A 20984-nucleotide genomic window follows, 5' to 3' on the forward strand; every position below is an offset into this window, starting at 1 on the left:
TCACAGCTTGCCGGAAATCGCTCTCCTCCCTACATGCAATTCAAAAATTTAGAAAAATATTTCCAACCCATGTTAAACAAAAATTAGTCCAAACACTAGTCTTGCCTAATCTTTACTACTGTGATGTAGTTCAACATGGCACAAATAATGAAAATTCGAGATGCCTAGAGCTAGTGATGAATGCTTGTGTTAGATACGTATGCAACATACGGTTGTATGATCATATCAGTCCTTCATACTCCCAGCTAGGTTGGATACGCCCACATAAGGCACGCGATCTCCACACGATGTGCTTATTTCATCGATTTCTTAGCCACTGGTGCCCCCAATACTTATCTTCTCACATTAAACACCTATCATCATTCCACAACCGCAACACCAGATCGGATACGTCTAGCATCTTGGCTGTACCTTTACATAACACAAAATCTTTCTCCGTGTCATTCTCCATCTCAGCCATACGACTATGGAACGCGCTCCCCTGTGATCTGCGTCTTATCCAAAACCACTCAATATTCAAGAGGGAACATATTAGGGACGGTATAGCCACCATTGTTGTGCCCCCCCCCTCATCTTTTTCTTTCTCCTCTCCATCACAGCTTCGAATTTTACCATTCTATTTCTCTTCCTCTAACCTATCTACCTCTTCTATATCTCTTTCACCCCATTCCATCGTCTTATGTCTCTGCTTGATGAGAATAACTCACAAGCTGCAAGAATATAACGAAAAAATTCCCAACTAGCAATAGGACTGACACTCATAAAAGAAAAATAAATTTACTTTCATATACATAGTCATTATTATTATTATTATTATCATTATTATAATTATTTTTATTATTCTTGATTGTTATAATTATTTTTTGATTGTTATATTTATCATTGTACTACTTTTATAATCTCTATTTTTTTTCTTTAACATTAACACTGTATAACAAGTTATATGTCCTAATTTTCTATAGACACTGAAATTTGTTGAATCTGAGTATGCCTGGTTAGGTGTAAGAGAGGGCCTGAAGGCACTAATCTTGCCAGGTAAAATAAATGCATAAATAAATAAAAATAAATAAATAATGCAGCGTGATGACGTTTGCGGTCGCACCACTCTGTACGAAGTAGAAGCTTCTAAGTTGTTGCAGTCACCAAGAAAGAGGCACAGAAATTCAAGTTTTAGTTTTTGAAAATTCAGTTTTTGGCTGCTTTTGCTGCCTTGTAGTTGACCTAGGACCTTAAGATTTTGCATGAACCGAACTCTGGCAGCCACATTACACGAGAAAAAGCGAGAAGTGGTAATTCGTAGTAAAAACCGCAGAAAACATAACGTTTTCAACATTTGTTTTCGAAATGACGTAACAGAAAATCTTCACATTGAACGCATTACTCTCAGAAACGTTTACATTTATCGTCTGGCAACTAATGCAGCGTGATGACGTTTGCGGTCGCACCACTCTGTACGAAGTAGAAGCTTCTAAGTTGTTGCAGTCACCAAGAAAGAGGCACAGAAATTCAAGTTTTAGTTTTTGAAAATTCAGTTTTTGGCTGCTTTTGCTGCCTTGTACTTGACCTAGGACCTTAAGATTTTGCATGAACCGAACTCTGGCAGCCACATTACACGAGAAGAAGCGAGAAGTGGTAATTCGTAGTAAAAACCGCAGAAAACATAACGTTTTCAACATTTGTTTTCGAAATCTCGTAACTGAAAATCTTCACATTGGACGCATTACTCTCAGAAACGTTTACATTTATCGTCTGGTAACTATTGCAGCGTGATGACGTTTGCTGTCGCACCACTCTGTACGAAGTAGAAGCTTCTAAGTTGTTGCAGTCACCAAGAAAGAGGCACAGAAATTCAAGTTTTAGTTTTTGAAAATTCAGTTTTTGGCTGCTTTTGCTGCCTTGTAGTTGACCTAGGACCTTAAGATTTTGCATGAACCGAACTCTGGCAGCCACATTACACGAGAAAAAGCGAGAAGTGGTAATTCGTAGTAAAAACCGCAGAAAACATAACGTTTTCAACATTTGTTTTCGTATCGACGTAACTGAAAATCTTCACATTGGACGCATTACTCTCAGAAACGTTTACATTTATCGTCTGGCAACTAATGCCGCGTGATGACGTTTGCGGTCGCACCACTCTGTACGAAGTAGAAGCTTCTAAGTTGTTGCAGTCACCAAGAAAGAGGCACAGAAATTCAAGTTTTAGTTTTTGAAAATTCAGTTTTTGGCCGCTTTTGCTGCCTTGTAGTTGACCTAGGACCTTAAGATTTTGCATGAACCGAACTCTGGCAGCCACATTACACGAGAAAAAGCGAGAAGTGGTAATTCGTAGTAAAAACCGCAGAAAACATAACGTTTTCTACATTGTTTTCGTATCGACGTAACTCAAAATCTTCACATTGGACGCATTACTCTCAGAAACGTTTACATTTATCGTCTGGCAACTAATGCAGCGTGATCACGTTTGCGGTCGCACCACTCTGTACGAAGTAGAAGCTTCTAAGTTGTTGCAGTCACCAAGAAAGAGGCACAGAAATACAAGTTTTAGTTTATGAAAATTCAGTTTTTGGCCGCTTTTGCTGCCTTGTAGTTGACCTAGGACCTTAAGATTTTGCATGAACCGAACTCTGGCAGCCACATTACACGAGAAAAAGCGAGAAGTGGTTATTCGTAGTAAAAACCGCAGAAAACATAACGTTTTCAACATTTGTTTTCGAAATGACGTAACTGAAAATCCTCACATTGGACGCATTACTCTCAGAAACGTTTACATTTATCGTCTGGCAACTAATGCCGCGTGATGACGTTTGCGGTCGCACCACTCTGTACGAAGTAGAAGCTTCTAAGTTGTTGAGGTCACCGAGAAAGAGGCACAGAAATTCAAGTTTTAGTTTTTGAAAATTCAGTTTTTGGCTGCTTTTGCTGCCTTGTAGTTGACCTAGGACCTTAAGATTTTGCATGAACCGAACTCTGGCAGCCACATTACACGAGAAAAAGCGAGAAGTGGTAATTCGTAGTAAAAACCGCAGAAAACATAACGTTTTCAACATTTGTTTTCGAAATGACGTAACTGAAAATCTTCACATTGGACGCATTACTCTCAGAAATGTTTACATTTATCGTCTGGCAACTAATGCCGCGTGATGACGTTTGCGGTAGCACCACTCTGTACGAAGTAGAAGCTTCTAAGTTGTTGCAGTCACCAAGAAAGAGGCACAGAAATTCAAGTTTTAGTTTTTGAAAATTCAGTTTTTGGCTGCTTTTGCTGCTTTGTAGTTGACCTAGGACCTTAAGATTTTGCATGAACCGAACTCTGGCTGCCACATTACACGAGAAAAAGCGAGAAGTGGTAATTCGTAGTAAAAACCGCAGAAAACATAACGTTTTCAACATTTGTTTTCGAAAGAGGCACAGAAATTCAAGTTTTAGTTTTTGAAAATTCAGTTTTTGGCTGCTTTTGCTGCCTTGTAGTTGACCTAGGACCTTAAGATTTTGCATGAACCGAACTCTGGCAGCCACATTACACGAGAAAAAGCGAGAAGTGGTAATTCGTAGTAAAAACTGCAGAAAACATAACGTTTTCAACATTTGTTTTCGAAATCTCGTAACTGAAAATCTTCACATTGGACGCATTACTCTCAGAAACGTTTACATTTATCGTCTGGCAACTATTGCAGCGTGATGACGTTTGCTGTCGCAACACTCTGTACGAAGTAGAAGCTTCTAAGTTGTTGCAGTCACCAAGAAAGAGGCACAGAAATTCAAGTTTTAGTTTTTGAAAATTCAGTTTTTGGCTGCTTTTGCTGCCTTGTAGTTGACCTAGGACCTTAAGATTTTGCATGAACCGAACTCTGGCAGCCACATTACACGAGAAAAAGCGAGAAGTGGTAATTCGTAGTAAAAACCGCAGAAAACATAACGTTTTCAACATTTGTTTTCGTATCGACGTAACTGAAAATCTTCACATTGCACGCATTACTCTCAGAAACGTTCACATTTATCGTCTGGCAACTAATGCCGCGTGATGACGTTTGCGGTCGCACCACTCTGTACGAAGTAGAAGCTTCTAAGTTGTTGCAGTCACCAAGAAAGAGGCACAGAAATTCAAGTTTTTGTTTTTGAAAATTCAGTTTTTGGCTGCTTTTGCTGCCTTGTAGTTGACCTAGGACCTTAAGATTTTGCATGAACCGAACTCTGGCAGCCACATTACACGAGAAAAAGCGGGAAGTGGAAATTCGTAGTAAAAACCGCAGAAAACATAACGTTTTCTACATTGTTTTCGTATCGACGTAACTCAAAATCTTCACAATGGACGCATTACTCTCAGAAACGTTTACATTTATCGTCTGGCAACTAATGCAGCGTGATCACGTTTGCGGTCGCACCACTCTGTACGAAGTAGAAGCTTCTAAGTTGTTGCAGTCACCAAGAAAGAGGCACAGAAATACAAGTTTTAGTTTATGAAAATTCAGTTTTTGGCTGCTTTTGCTGCCTTGTAGTTGACCTAGGACCTTAAGATTTTGCATGAACCGAACTCTGGCAGCCACATTACACGAGAAAAAGCGAGAAGTGGTAATTCGTAGTAAAAACCGCAGAAAACATAACGTTTTCAACATTTATTTTCGAAATGACGTAACTGAAAATCCTCACATTGGACGCATTACTCTCAGAAACGTTTACATTTATCGTCTGGCAACTAATGCCGCGTGATGACGTTTGCGGTCGCACCACTCTGTACGAAGTAGAAGCTTCTAAGTTGTTGAGGTCACCAAGAAAGAGGCACAGAAATTCAAGTTTTAGTTTTTGAAAATTCAGTTTTTGGCTGCTTTTGCTGCCTTGTAGTTGACCTAGGACCTTAAGATTTTGCATGAACCGAACTCTGGCAGCCACATTACACGATAAAAAGCGAGAAGTGGTAATTCGTAGTAAAAACCGAAGAAAACATAACGTTTTCAACATTTGTTTTCGAAATGACGTAACTGAAAATCTTCACATTGGACGCATTACTCTCAGAAATGTTTACATTTATCGTCTGGCAACTAATGCCGCGTGATGACGTTTGCGGTAGCACCACTCTGTACGAAGTAGAAGCTTCTAAGTTGTTGCAGTCACCAAGAAAGAGGCACAGAAAATCAAGTTTTAGTTTTTGAAAATTCAGTTTTTGGCTGCTTTTGCTGCCTTGTAGTTGACCTAGGACCTTAAGATTTTGCATGAACCGAACTCTGGCAGCCACATTACACGAGAAAAAGCGAGAAGTGGTAATTCGTAGCAAAAACCGCAGAAAACATAACGTTTTCAACATTTGTTTTCGAAAGAGGCACAGAAATTCAAGTTTTAGTTTTTGAAAATTCAGTTTTTGGCTGCTTTTGCTGCCTTGTAGTTGACCTAGGACCTTAAGATTTTGCATGAACCGAACTCTGGCAGCCACATTACACGAGAAAAAGCGAGAAGTGGTAATTCGTAGTGAAACCGCAGAAAACATAACGTTTTCAACATTTGTTTTCGAAAGAGGCACAGAAATTCAAGTTTTAGTTTTTGAAAATTCAGTTTTTGGCTGCTTTTGCTGCCTTGTAGTTGACCTAGGACCTTAAGATTTTGCATGAAACGAACTCTGGCAGCCACATTACACGAGAAAAAGAGGGAAGTGGTAATTCGTAGTAAAAACCGCAGAAAACATAACGTTTTCAACATTTGTTTTCGAAATGACGTAACTGAAAATCTTCACATTGGACGCATTACTCTCAGAAACGTTTACATTTATCGTCTGGCAACTAATGCCGCGTGATGACGTTTGTGGCCGCACCACTCTGTACGAAGTAGAAGCTTCTAAGTTGTTGCAGTCACCAAGAAAGAGGCACAGAAATTCAAGTTTTAGTTTTTGAAAATTCAGTTTTTGGCTGCTTTTGCTGCCTTGTAGTTGACCTAGGACCTTAAGATTTTGCATGAACCGAACTCTGGCAGCCACATTACACGAGAAAAAGCGAGAAGTGGTAATTCGTAGTAAAAACCGCAGAAAACATAACGTTTTCTACATTGTTTTCGTATCGACGTAACTGAAAATCTTCACATTGGACGCATTACTCTCAGAAACGTTTACATTTATCGTCTGGCAACTAATGCCGCGTGATGACGTTTGCGGTCGCACCACTCTGTACGAAGTAGAAGCTTCTAAGTTGTTGCAGTAACCAAGAAAGAGGCACAGAAATTCAAGTTTTAGTTTTTGAAAATTCAGTTTTTGGCTGCTTTTGCTGCCTTGTAGTTGACCTAGGACCTTAAGATTTTGCATGAACCGAACTCTGGCAGCCACATTACACGAGAAAAAGCGAGAAGTGGTAATTCGTAGTAAAAACCGCAGAAAACATAACGTTTTCTACATTGTTTTCGTATCGACGTAACTCAAAATCTTCACATTGGACGCATTACTCTCAGAAACGTTTACATTTATCGTCTGGCAACTAATGCAGCGTGATGACGTTTGCGGTCGCACCACTCTGTACGAAGTAGAAGCTTCTAAGTTGTTGCAGTCACCAAGAAAGAGGCACAGAAATTCAAGTTTTAGTTTTTGAAAATTCAGTTTTTGGCTGCTTTTGCTGCCTTGTAGTTGACCTAGGACCTTAAGATTTTGCATGAACCGAACTCTGGCAGCCACATTACACGAGAAAAAGCGAGAAGTGGTAATTCGTAGTAAAAACCGCAGAAAACATAACGTTTTCTACATTGTTTTCGTATCGACGTAACTGAAAATCTTCACATTGGACGCATTACTCTCAGAAACGTTTACATTTATCGTCTGGCAACTAATGCCGCGTGATGACGTTTGCGGTCGCACCACTCTGTACGAAGTAGAAGCTTCTAAGTTGTTGCAGTCACCAAGAAAGAGGCACAGAAATTCAAGTTTTAGTTTTTTAAAATTCAGTTTTTGGCTGCTTTTGCTGCCTTGTAGTTGACCTAGGACCTTAAGATTTTCCATGAACCGAACTCTGGCAGCCACATTACACGAGAAAAAGCGAGAAGTGGTAATTCGTGGTAAAAACCGCAGAAAACATAACTTTTTCTACATTGTTTTCGTATAGATGTAACTGAAAATCTTCACATTGGACGCATCACTCTCAGAAACGTTTACATTTATCGTCTGGCAACTAATGCCGCGTGATGACGTTTGCGGCCGCACCACTCTGTACGAAGTAGAAGCTTCTAAGTTGTTGCAGTCACCAAGAAAGAGGCACAGAAATTCAAGTTTTAGTTTTTGAAATTTCAGTTTTTGGCTGCTTTAGCTGCCTTGTAGTTGACCTGGGACCTTAAGATTTTGCATGAACCGAACTCTGGCAGCCACATTACACGAGAAAAAGCGAGAAGTGGTAATTCGTAGTAAAAACCGCAGAAAACATAACGTTTTCTACATTGTTTTCGTATCGACGTAACTGAAAATCTTCACATTGGACGCATTACTCTCAGAAACGTTTACATTTATCGTCTGGCAACTAATGCAGCGTGATGACGTTTGCGGTCGCACCACTCTGTACGAAGTAGAAGCTTCTAAGTTGTTGCAGTCACCAAGAAAGAGGCACAGAAATTCAAGTTTTTGTTTTTGAAAATTCAGTTTTTGGCTGCTTTTGCTGCCTTGTAGTTGACCTAGGACCTTAAGATTTTGCATGAACCGAACTCTGGCAGCCACATTACACGAGAAAAAGCGAGAGGTGGTAATTCGTAGTAAAAACCGCAGAAAACATAACGTTTTCAACATTTGTTTTCGAAAGAGGCACAGAAATTCAAGTTTTAGTTTTTGAAAATTCAGTTTTTGGCTGCTTTTGCTGCCTTGTAGTTGACCTAGGACCTTAAGATTTTGCATGAACCGAACTCTGGCAGCCACATTACACGAGAAAAAGCGAGAAGTGGTAATTCGTAGTAAAAACCGCAGAAAACATAACGTTTTCTACATTGTTTTCGTATCGACGTAACTGAAAATCTTCACATTGGACGCATTACTCTCAGAAACGTTTACATTTATCGTCTGGCAACTAATGCCGCGTGATGACGTTTGCGGTCGCACCACTCTGTACGAAGTAAAAGTTTCTAAGTTGTTGCAGTCACCAAGAAAGAGGCACAGAAATTCAAGGTTTAGTTTTTGAAAATTCAGTTTTTGGCTGCTTTTGCTGCCTTGTAGTTGACCTAGGACCTTAAGATTTTGCATGAACCGAACTCTGGCAGCCCCATTACACGAGAAAAAGCGGGAAGTGGTAATTCGTAGTAAAAACCGCAGAAAACATAACGTTTTCAACATTTTTGTTTTCGAAATGACGTAACTGAAAATCTTCACATTGGACGCATTACTCTCAGAAACGTTTACATTTATCGTCTGGCAACTAATGCAGCGTGATGACGTTTGCGGTCGCACCATTCTGTACGAAGTAGAAGCTTCTAAGTTGTTGCAGTCACTAAGAAAGAGGCACAGAAATTCAAGTTTTAGTTTTTGAAAATTCAGTTTTTGGCTGCTTTTGCTGCCTTGTAGTTGACCTAGGACCTTAAGATTTAGCATGAACCGAACTCTGGCAGCCACATTACACGAGAAAAAGCGAGAAGTGGTAATTCGTAGTAAAAACCGCAGAAAACATAACGTTTTCTACATTGTTTTCGTTTAGACTTAACCGAAAATCTTCACATTTGACGCATTACTCTCAGAAACGTTAACATTTATCGTCTGGCAACTAATGCCGCGTGATGACGTTTGCGGTCGCACCACTCTGAACGAAGTAGAAGCTTCTAAGTTGTTGTAGTCACCAAGAAAGAGGCACAGAAATTCAAGTTTTAGTTTTTGAAAATTCAGTTTTTGGCTGCTTTTGCTGCCTTGTAGTTGACCTAGGACCTTAAGATTTTGCATGAAACGAACTCTGGCAGCCACATTACACGAGAAAAAGAGGGAAGTGGTAATTCGTAGTAAAAACCGCAGAAAACATAACGTTTTCAACATTTGTTTTCGAAATGACGTAACTGAAAATCTTCACATTGGACGCATTACTCTCAGAAACGTTTACATTTATCGTCTGGCAACTAATGCCGCGTGATGACGTTTGTGGCCGCACCACTCTGTACGAAGTAGAAGCTTCTAAGTTGTTGCAGTCACCAAGAAAGAGGCACAGAAATTCAAGTTTTAGTTTTTGAAAATTCAGTTTTTGGCTGCTTTTGCTGCCTTGTAGTTGACCTGGGACCTTAAAATTTTGCATGAACCGAACTCTGGCAGCCACATTACACGAGAAAAAGCGAGAAGTGGTAATTCGTAGTAAAAACCGCAGAAAACATAACGTTTTCTACATTGTTTTCGAAAGAGGCACAGAAATTCAAGTTTTAGTTTTTGAAAATTCAGTTTTTGGCTGCTTTTGCTGCCTTGTAGTTGACCTAGGACCTTAAGATTTTGCATGAACCGAACTCTGGCAGCCACATTACACGAGAAAAAGCGAGAAGTGGTAATTCGTAGTAAAAACCGCAGAAAACATAACGTTTTCTACATTGTTTTCGTTTAGACTTAACCGAAAATCTTCACATTTGACGCATTACTCTCAGAAACGTTAACATTTATCGTCTGGCAACTAATGCCGCGTGATGACGTTTGCGGTCGCACCACTCTGAACGAAGTAGAAGCTTCTAAGTTGTTGTAGTCACCAAGAAAGAGGCACAGAAATTCAAGTTTTAGTTTTTGAAAATTCAGTTTTTGGCTGCTTTTGCTGCCTTGTAGTTGACCTAGGACCTTAAGATTTTGCATGAAACGAACTCTGGCAGCCACATTACACGAGAAAAAGAGGGAAGTGGTAATTCGTAGTAAAAACCGCAGAAAACATAACGTTTTCAACATTTGTTTTCGAAATGACGTAACTGAAAATCTTCACATTGGACGCATTACTCTCAGAAACGTTTACATTTATCGTCTGGCAACTAATGCCGCGTGATGACGTTTGTGGCCGCACCACTCTGTACGAAGTAGAAGCTTCTAAGTTGTTGCAGTCACCAAGAAAGAGGCACAGAAATTCAAGTTTTAGTTTTTGAAAATTCAGTTTTTGGCTGCTTTTGCTGCCTTGTAGTTGACCTGGGACCTTAAAATTTTGCATGAACCGAACTCTGGCAGCCACATTACACGAGAAAAAGCGAGAAGTGGTAATTCGTAGTAAAAACCGCAGAAAACATAACGTTTTCTACATTGTTTTCGTATCGACGTAACTGAAAATCTTCACATTGGACGCATTACTCTCAGAAACGTTTACATTTATCGTCTGGCAACTAATGCAGCGTGATGACGTTTGCGGTCGCACCACTCTGTACGAAGTAGAAGCTTCTAAGTTGTTGCAGTCACCAAGAAAGAGGCACAGAAATTCAAGTTTTAGTTTTTGAAAATTCAGTTTTTGGCTGCTTTTGCTGCCTTGTAGTTGACCTAGGACCTTAAGATTTTGCATGAACCGAACTCTGGCAGCCACATTACACGAGAAAAAGCGAGAAGTGGTAATTCGTAGTAAAAACCGCAGAAAACATAACGTTTTCTACATTGTTTTCGTATCGACGTAACTGAAAATCTTCACATTGGACGCATTACTCTCAGAAACGTTCACATTTATCGTCTGGCAACTAATGCCGCGTGATGACGTTTGCGGTCGCACCACTCTGTACGAAGTAGAAGCTTCTAAGTTGTTGCAGTCACCAGGAAAGAGGCACAGAAATTCAAGTTTTAGTTTTTGAAAATTCAGTTTTTGGCTGCTTTTGCTGCCTTGTAGTTGACCTAGGACCTTAAGATTTTGCATGAACCGAACTCTGGCAGCCACATTACACGAGAATAAGCGAGAAGTGGTAATTCGTAGTTAAAACCGCAGAAAACATAACGTCTTCAACATTTGTTCTCGAAATGACGTAATTGAAAATCTTCACATTGGACGCATTACTCTCAGAAACGTTTACATTTATCGTCTGGCAACTAATGCCGCGTGATGACGTTTGCGGTCGCACCACTCTGTACGAAGTAGAAGCTTCTAAGTTGTTGCAGTAACCAAGAAAGAGGCACAGAAATTCAAGTTTTAGTTTTTGAAAATTCAGTTTTTGGCTGCTTTTGCTGCCTTGTAGTTGACCTAGGACCTTAAGATTTTGCATGAACCGAACTCTGGCAGCCACATTACACGAGAAAAAGCGAGAAGTGGTAATTCGTAGTAAAAACCGCAGAAAACATAACGTTTTCTACATTGTTTTCGTATCGACGTAACTCAAAATCTTCACATTGGACGCATTACTCTTAGAAACGTTTACATTTATCGTCTGGCAACTAATGCAGCGTGATGACGTTTGCGGTCGCACCACTCTGTACGAAGTAGAAGCTTCTAAGTTGTTGCAGTCACCAAGAAAGAGGCACAGAAATTCAAGTTTTTGTTTTTGAAAATTCAGTTTTTGGCTGCTTTTGCTGCCTTGTAGTTGACCTAGGACCTTAAGATTTTGCATGAACCGAACTCTGGCAGCCACATTACACGAGAAAAAGCGAGAAGTGGTAATTCGTAGCAAAAACAGCAGAAAACATAACGTTTTCTACTTTGTTTTCGTATCGACGTAACTGAAACTCTTCACATTGGACGCATTACTCTCAGAAACGTTTACATTTATCGTCTGGCAACTAATGCCGCGTGATGACGTTTGCGGTCGCACCACTCTGTACGAAGTAGAAGCTTCTAAGTTGTTGCAGTCACCAAGAAAGAGGCACAGAAATTCAAGTTTTGGTTTTTGAAAATTCAGTTTTTGGCTGCTTTTGCTGCCTTGTAGTTGACCTAGGACCTTAAGATTTTGCATGAACCGAACTCTGGCAGCCACATTACACGAGAAAAAGCGAGAAGTGGTAATTCGTAGTAAAAACCGCAGAAAACATAACGTTTTCTACATTGTTTTCGTATCGACGTAACTGACAATCTTCACATTGGACGCATTACTCTCAGAAACGTTTACATTTATCGTCTGGCAACTAATGCCGCGTCATGACGTTTGCGGTCGCACCACTCTGTACGAAGTAGAAGCTTCTAAGTTGTTGCAGTCACCAAGAAAGAGGCACAGAAATTGAAGTTTTAGTTTTTTAAAATTCAGTTTTTGGCTGCTTTTGCTGCCTTGTAGTTGACCTAGGACCTTAAGATTTTCCATGAACCGAACTCTGGCAGCCACATTACACGAGAAAAAGCGAGAAGTGGTAATTCGTGGTAAAAACCGCAGAAAACATAACGTTTTCTACATTGTTTTCGTATAGATGTAACTGAAAATCTTCACATTGGACGCATTACTCTCAGAAACGTTTACATTTATCGTCTGGCAACTAATGCCGCGTGATGACGTTTGCTGTCGCACCACTTTGTACGAAGTAGAAGCTTCTAAGTTGTTGCAGTCACCAAGAAAGAGGCACAGAAATTCAAGTTTTAGTTTTTGAAAGTTCAGTTTTTGGCTGCTTTTGCTGCCTTGTAGTTGACCTAGGACCTTAAGATTTTGCATGAACCGAACTCTGGCAGCCACATTATGCGAGAAAAAGCGAGAAGTGGTAATTCGTAGTAAAAACCGCAGAAAACATAACGTTTTCTACATTGTTTTCGTATCGACGTAACTGAAAATCTTCACATTGGACGCATTACTCTCAGAAACGTTTACATTTATCGTCTGGCAACTAATGCCGCGTGATGACGTTTGCGGTCGCACCACTCTGTACGAAGTAGAAGCTTCTAAGTTGTTGCAGTCACCAAGAAAGAGGCACAGAAATTCAAGTTTTAGTTTTTGAAAATTCAGTTTTTGGCAGCTTTTGCTGTATTGTAGTTGACCTAGGACCTTAAGATTTTGCATGAACCGAACTCTGGCAGCCACATTACACGAGAAAAAGCGAGAAGTGGTAATTCGTAGTAAAAACCGCAGAAAACATAACGTTTTCTACATTGTTTTCGTATCGACGTAACTGAAAATCTTCACATTGGACGCATTACTCTCAGAAACGTTTACATTTATCGTCTGGCAACTAATGCCGCGTGATGACGTTTGCGGTCGCACCACTCTGTACGAAGTAGAAGCTTCTAAGTTGTTGCAGTCACCAAGAAAGAGGCACAGAAATTCAAGTTTTAGTTTTTGAAAATTCAGTTTTTGGCTGCTTTTGCTGCCTTGTAGTTCATCTAGGACCTTAAGATTTTGCATGAACCGAACTCTGGCAGCCACATTACACGAGAAAAAGCGAGAAGTGGTAATTCGTAGTAAAAACCGCAGAAAACATAACGTTTTCTACATTGTTTTCGTATCGACGTAACTGAAAATCTTCACATTGGACGCATTACTCTCAGAAACGTTTACATTTATCGTCTGGCAACTAATGCAGCGTGATGACGTTTGCGGTCGCACCACTCTGTACGAAGTAGAAGCTTCTAAGTTGTTGCAGTCACCAAGAAAGAGGCACAGAAATTCAAGTTTTAGTTTTTGAAAATTCAGTTTTTGGGTGCTTTTGCTGCCTTGTAGTTGACCTAGGACCTTAAGATTTTGCATGAACCGAACTCTGGCAGCCACATTACACGAGAAAAATCGAGAAGTGGTAATTCGTAGTAAAAACCGCAGAAAACATAACGTTTTCTACATTTGTTTTCGTATCGACGTAACTGAAAATCTTCACATTGGACGCATTACTCTCAGAAACGTTTACATTTATCGTCTGGCAACTAATGCAGCGTGATGACGTTTGCGGTCGCACCACTCTGTACGAAGTAGAAGCTTCTAAGTTGTTGCAGTCACCAAGAAAGAGGCACAGAAATTAAAGTTTTAGTTTTTGAAAATTCAGTTTTTGGCTGCTTTTGCTGCCTTGTAGTTGACCTAGGACCTTAAGATTTTGCATGAACCGAACTCTGGCAGCCACATTACACGAGAAAAAGCGAGAAGTGGTAATTCGTAGTAAAAACCGCAGAAAACATAACGTTTTCAACATTTGTTTTCGAAATGACGTAACTGCAAATCTTCACATTGGACGCATTACTCTCAGAAACGTTTACATTTATCGTCTGGCAACTAATGCCGCGTGATGACGTTTGCGGTCGCACCACTCTGTACGAAGTAGAAGCTTCGACGTTGTTGCAGTCACCAAGAAAGAGGCACAGAAATTCAAGTTTTAGTTTTTGAAAATTCAGTTTTTGGTTGCTTTTGCTGCCTTGTAGTTGACCTAGGACCTTAAGATTTTTCATGAACCGAACTCTGGCAGCCACATTACACGAGAAAAAGCGAGAAGTGGTAATTCGTAGTAAAAACCGCAGAAAACATAATGTTTTCAACATTTGTTTTCGAAATGACGTAACTGAAAATCTTCACATTGGACGCATTACTCTCAGAAACGTTTACATTTATCGTCTGGCAAATAATGCCGCGTGATGACGTTTGCGGTCGCACCACTCTGTACGAAGTAGAAGCTTCGACGTTGTTGCAGTCACCAAGAAAGAGGCACAGAATTCAAGTTTTAGTTTTTGAAAATTCAGTTTTTGGCTGCTTTTGCTGCCTTGTAGTTGACCTAGGACCTTAAGATTTTGCATGAACCGAACTCTGGCAGCCACATTACACGAGAATAAGCGAGAAGTGGTAATTCGTAGTAAAAACCGCAGAAAACATAATGTTTTCAACATTTGTTTTCGAAATGACATAACTGAAAATCTTCACATTGGACGCATTACTCTCAGAAACGTTTACATTTATCGTCTGGCAACTAATGCCGCGTGATGACGTTTGCGGTCGCACCACTCTGTACGAAGTAGAAGCTTCTAAGTTGTCGCAGTCACCAAGAAAGAGGCACAGAAATTCAAGTTTTTGTTTTTGAAAATTCAGTTTTTGGCTGCTTTTGCTGCCTTGTAGTTGACCTAGGACCTTAAGATTTTGCATGAACCGAACTCTGGCAGCCACATTACACGAGAAAAAGCGAGAAGTGGTAATTCGTAGTAAAAACCGCAGAAAACATAACGTTTTCTACATTGTTTTCGTATCGACGTAACTCAAAATCTTCACATTGGACGCATTACTCTCAGAAACGTTTACATTTATCGTCTGGCAACTAATGCAGCGTGATGACGTTTGCGGTCGCACCACTCTGTACGAAGTAGAAGCTTCTAAGTTGTTGCAGTCACCGAGAAAGAGGCACAGAAATTCAAGTTTTAGTTTTTGAAAATTCAGTTTTTGGCTGCTTTTGCTGCCTTGTAGTTGACCTAGGACCTTAAGATTTTGCATGAACCGAACTCTGGCAGCCACATTACACGAGAAAAAGCGAGAAGTGGTAATTCGTAGTAAAAACCACAGAAAACATAACGTTTTCTACATTGTTTTCGTATCGACGTAACTGAAAATCTTCACATTGGACGCATTACTCTCAGAAACGTTTACATTTATCGTCTGGCAACTAATGCCGCGTGATGACGTTTGCTGTCGCACCACTCTGTACGAAGTAGAAGCTTCTAATTTGTTGCAGTCACCAAGAAATAGGCATAGTAATTCAAGTTTTAGTTTTTGAAAATTCAGTTTTTGGCTGCTTTTGCTGCCTTGTAGTTGACCTAGGACCTTAAGATTTTCCATGAACCGAACTCTGGCAGCCACATTACACGAGAAAAAGCAAGAAGTGGTAATTCGTAGTAAAAACCGCAGAAAACATAACGTTTTCTACATTGTTTTCGTATCGACGTAACTGAAAATCTTCACATTGGACGCATTACTCTCAGAAACGTTTATATTTATCGTCTGGCAACTAATGCAGGGTGATGACGTTTGCGGTCGCACCACTCTGTACGAAGTAGAAGCTTCTAAGTTGTTGCAGTCACCAAGAAAGAGGCACAGAAATTCAAATTTTAGTTTTTGAAAATTCAGTTTTTGGGTGCTTTTGCTGCCTTGTAGTTGACCTAGGACCTTAAGATTTTGCATGAACCGAACTCTGGCAGCCAAATTACACGAGAAAAAGCGAGAAGTGGTAATTCGTAGTAAAAACCGCAGAAAACATAACGTTTTCTACATCGTTTTCGTATCGACGTAACTGAAAATCTAAACATTGGACGCATTACTCTCAGAAACGTTTACATTTATCGTCTGGCAACTAATGTCGCGTGATGACGTTTGCGGTCGCACCACTCTGTACGAAGTAGAAGCTTCTAAGTTGTTGCAGTCACCAAGAAAGAGGCACAGAAATTCAAGTTTTAGTTTTTGAAAATTCAGTTTTTGGCAGCTTTTGCTGCCTTGTAGTTGACCTAGGACCTTAAGATTTTGCATGAACCGAACTCTGGCAGCCACATTACGCGAGAAAAAGCGAGAAGTGGTAATTCGTAGTAAAAACCGCAGAAAACATAACGTTTTCTACATTTGTTTTCGTATCGACATAACTGAAAATCTTCACATTGGACGCATTACTCTCAGAAACGTTTACATTTATCGTCTGGCAACTAATGCCGCGTGATGACGTTTGCGGTCGCACCACTCTGTACGAAGTAGAAGCTTCTAAGTTGTTGCAGTCACCAAGAAAGAGGCACAGAAATTCAAGTTTTAGTTTTTGAAAATTCAGTTTTTGGCTGCCTTTGCTGCCTTGTAGTTGACCTAGGACCTTAAGATTTTGCATGAACCGAACTCTGGCAGCAACATTACACGAGAAAAAGCGAGAAGTGGTAATTCGTAGTAAAAACCGCAGAAAACATAATGTTTTCAACATTTGTTTTCGAAATGACGTAACTGAAAATCTTCACATTGGACGCATTACTCTCAGAAACGTTTACATTTATCGTCTGGCAACTAATGCCGCGTGATGACGTTTGCGGTCGCACCACTCTGTACGAAGTAGAAGCTTCTAAGTTGTTGCAGTCACCAAGAAAGAGGCACAGAAATTCAAGTTTTTGTTTTTGAAAATTCAGTTTTTGGCTGCTTTTGCTGCCTTGTAGTTGACCTAGGACCTTAAGATTTTGCATGAACCGAACTCTGGCAGCCACATTACACGAGAAAAAGCGAGAAGTGGTAATTCGTAGTAAAAACCGCAGAAAACATAACGTTTTCTACATTGTTTTCGTGTCGACGTAACTCAAAATCTTCACATTGGACGCATTACTCTCAGAAACGTTTACATTTATCGTCTGGCAACTAATGCAGCGTGATGACGTTTGCGGTCGCACCACTCTGTACGAAGTAGAAGCTTCTAAGTTGTTGCAGTCACCGAGAAAGAGGCACAGAAATTCAAGTTTTAGTTTTTGAAAATTCAGTTTTTGGCTGCTTTTGCTGTCTTGTAGTTGACCTAGGACCTTAAGATTTTGCATGAACCGAACTCTGGCAGCCACATTACACGAGAAAAAGCGAGAAGTGGTAATTCGTAGTAAAAACCACAGAAAACATAACGTTTTCTACATTGTTTTCGTATCGACGTAACTGAAAATCTTCACATTGGACGCATTACTCTCAGAAACGTTTATATTTATCGTCTGGCAACTAATGCCGCGTGATGACGTTTGCTGTCGCACCACTCTGTACGAAGTAGAAGCTTCTAAGTTGTTGCAGTCACCAAGAAAGAGGCACAGTAATTCAAGTTTTAGTTTTTGAAAATTCAGTTTTTGGCTGCTTTTGCTGCCTTGTAGTTGACCTAGGACCTTAAGATTTTCCATGAACCGAACTCTGGCAGCCACATTACAAGAGAAAAAGCAAGAAGTGGTAATTCGTAGTAAAAACCGCAGAAAACATAACGTTTTTTACATTGTTTTCGTATCGACGTAACTGAAAATCTTCACATAGGACGCATTACTCTCAGAAACGTTTATATTTATCGTCTGGCAACTAATGCAGGGTGATGACGTTTGCGGTCGCACCACTCTGTACGAAGTAGAAGCTTCTAAGTTGTTGCAGTCACCAAGAAAGAGGCACAGAAATTCAAGTTTTAGTTTTTGAAAATTCAGTTTTTGGTAGCTTTTGCTGCCTTGTAGTTGACCTAGGACCTTAAGATTTTGCATGAACCGAACTCAGGCAGCCAAATTACACGAGAAAAAGCGAGAAGTGGTAATTCGTAGTAAAAACCGCAGAAAACTTAACGTTTTCTACATCGTTTTCGTATCGACGTAACTGAAAATCTAAACATTGGACGCATTACTCTCAGAAACGTTTACATTTATCGTCTGGCAACTAACGTAACGTGATGACGTTTGCGGTCGCACCACTCTGTACGAAGTAGAAGCTCCTAAGTTGTTGCAGTCACCAAGAAAGAGGCACAGAAATTCAAGTTTTAGTTTTTGAAAATTCAGTTTTTGGCAGCTTTTGCTGCCTTGTAGTTGACCTAGGACCTTAAGATTTTGCATGAACCGAACTCTGGCAGCCACATTACGCGAGAAAAAGCGAGAAGTGGTAATTCGTAGTAAAAACCGCAGAAAACATAACGTTTTCTACATTGTTTTCGTATCGACGTAACTGAAAATCTTCACATTGGACGCATTACTCTCAGAAACGTTTACATTTATCGTCTGGCAACTAATGCCGCGTGATGACGTTTGCGGTCGCACCACTCTGTACGAAGTAGAAGCTTCTAAGTTGTTGCAGTCACCAAGAAAGAGGCACAGAAATTCAAGTTTTAGTTTTTTAAAATTCGGTTTTTGGCTGCTTTTGCTGCCTTGTAGTTGACCTAGGACCTTAAGATTTTGCATGAACCGAACTCTGGCAGCCACATTACACGAGAAAAAGCGAGAAGTGGTAATTCGTAGTAAAAACCGCAGAAAACATAACGTTTTCAACATTTGTTTTCGAAATGACGTAACTGAAAATCTTCACATTGGACGCATTACTCTCAGAAACGTTTACATTTATCCTCTGGCAACTAATGCCGCGTGATGACGTTTGATGTCGCACCACTCTGTACGAAGTAGAAGCTTCTAAGTTGTTGCAGTCACCAAGAAAGAGGCACAGAAATTCAAGTTTTAGTTTTTTAAAATTCAGTTTTTGGCTGCTTTTGCTGCCTTGTAGTTGACCTAGGACCTTAAGATTTTGCATGAACCGAACTCTGGCAGCCACATTACACGAGAAAAAGCGAGAAGTGGTAATTCGTAGTAAAAACCGCAGAAAACATAACGTTTTCTACATTGCTTTCGTATCGACGTAACTGAAAGTCTTCACATTGGACGCATTACTCTCAGAAACGTTTACATTTATCGTCTGGCAACTAATGCAGCGTGATGACGTTTGCGGTCGCACCACTCTGTACGAAGTAGAAGCTTCTAAGTTGTTGCAGTCACCAAGAAAGAGGCACAGAAATTCAAGTTTTAGTTTTTGAAAATTCAGTTTTTGGGTGCTTTTGCTTCCTTGTAGTTGACCTAGGACCTTAAGATTTTGCATCAACCGAACTCTGGCAGCCACATTACACGAGAAAAAGCGAGAAGTGGTAATTCGTAGTAAAAACCGCAGAAAACATAACGTTTTCAACATTTGTTTTCGAAATGACGTAACTGAAAATTTTCACATTGGACGCATTACTCTCAGAAACGTTTACATTTATCGTCTGGCAACTAATGCCGCGTGATGACGTTTGCGGTCGCACCACTCTGTACGAAGTATAAGCTTCTAAGTTGTTGCAGTCACCAAGAAAGAGGCACAGAAATTCAAGTTTTAGTTCTTGAAAATTCAGTTTTTGGCTGCTTTTGCTGCCTTGTAGTTGACCTAGGACCTTAAGATTTTGCATGAACCGAACTCTGGCAGCCACATTACACGAGAAAAAGCGAGAAGTGGTAATTCGTAGTAAAAACCGCAGAAAACATAACGTTTTCAACATTTGTTTTCGAAATGACATAACTGAAAATCTTCACATTGGACGCATTACTCTCAGAAACGTTTACATTTATCGTCTGGCAACTAATGCAGCGTGATGACGTTTGCGGTCGCACCACTCTGTACGAAGTAGAAGCTTCTAAGTTGTTGCAGTCACCAAGAAAGAGGCACAGAAATTCAAGTTTTAGTTTTTGAAAATTCAGTTTTTGGTTGCTTTTGCTGCCTTGTAGTTGACCTAGGACCTTAAGATTTTGCATGAACCGAACTCTGGCAGCCACATTACACGAGAAAATCGAGAAGTGGTAATTCGTAGTAAAAACCGCAGAAAACATAACGTTTTCAACATTTGTTTTCGAAATGACGTAACTGAAAATCTTCACATTGGACGCATTACTCTCAGAAACGTTTACATTTATCGTCTGGCAACTAATGCAGCGTGATGACGTTTGAGGTCGCACCACTCTGTACGAAGTAGAAGCTTCTAAGTTGTTGCAGGCACCAAGAAAGAGGCACAGAAATTCAAGTTTTAGTTTTTGAAAATTCAGTTTTTAGCTGCTTTTGCTGCCTTGTAGTTGACCTAGGACCTTAAGATTTTGCATGAACCGAACTCTGGCAGCCACATTACACGAGAAAAAGCGAGAAGTGGTAATTCGTAGTAAAAACCGCAGAAAACATAACGTTTTCAACATTTGTTTTCGAAATGACGTAACTGAAAATCTTCACATTGGACGCATTACTCTCAGAAACGTTTACATTTATCCTCTGGCAACTAATGCCGCGTGATGACGTTTCCGGTCGCACCACTCTGTACGAAGTAGAAGCTTCTAAGTTGTTGCAGTCACCAAGAAAGAGGCACAGAAATTCAAGTTTTAGTTTTTTAAAATTCAGTTTTTGGCTGCTTTTGCTGCCTTGTAGTTGACCTAGGACCTTAAGATTTTGCATGAACCGAACTCTGGCAGCCACATTACACGAGAAAAAGCGAGAAGTGGTAATTCGTAGTAAAAACCGCAGAAAACATAACGTTTTCTACATTGCTTTCGTATCGACGTAACTGAAAGTCTTCACATTGGACGCATTACTCTCAGAAACGTTTACATTTATCGTCTGGCAACTAATGCAGCGTGATGACGGTTGCGGTCGCACCACTCTGTACGAAGTAGAAGCTTCTAAGTTGTTGCAGTCACCAAGAAAGAGGCACAGAAATTCAAGTTTTAGTT

This window comes from Schistocerca serialis, unplaced genomic scaffold, assembly GCF_023864345.2.
Source record: "Schistocerca serialis cubense isolate TAMUIC-IGC-003099 unplaced genomic scaffold, iqSchSeri2.2 HiC_scaffold_1351, whole genome shotgun sequence".
Classification (NCBI taxonomy): Eukaryota; Metazoa; Arthropoda; class Insecta; order Orthoptera; family Acrididae; genus Schistocerca; species Schistocerca serialis.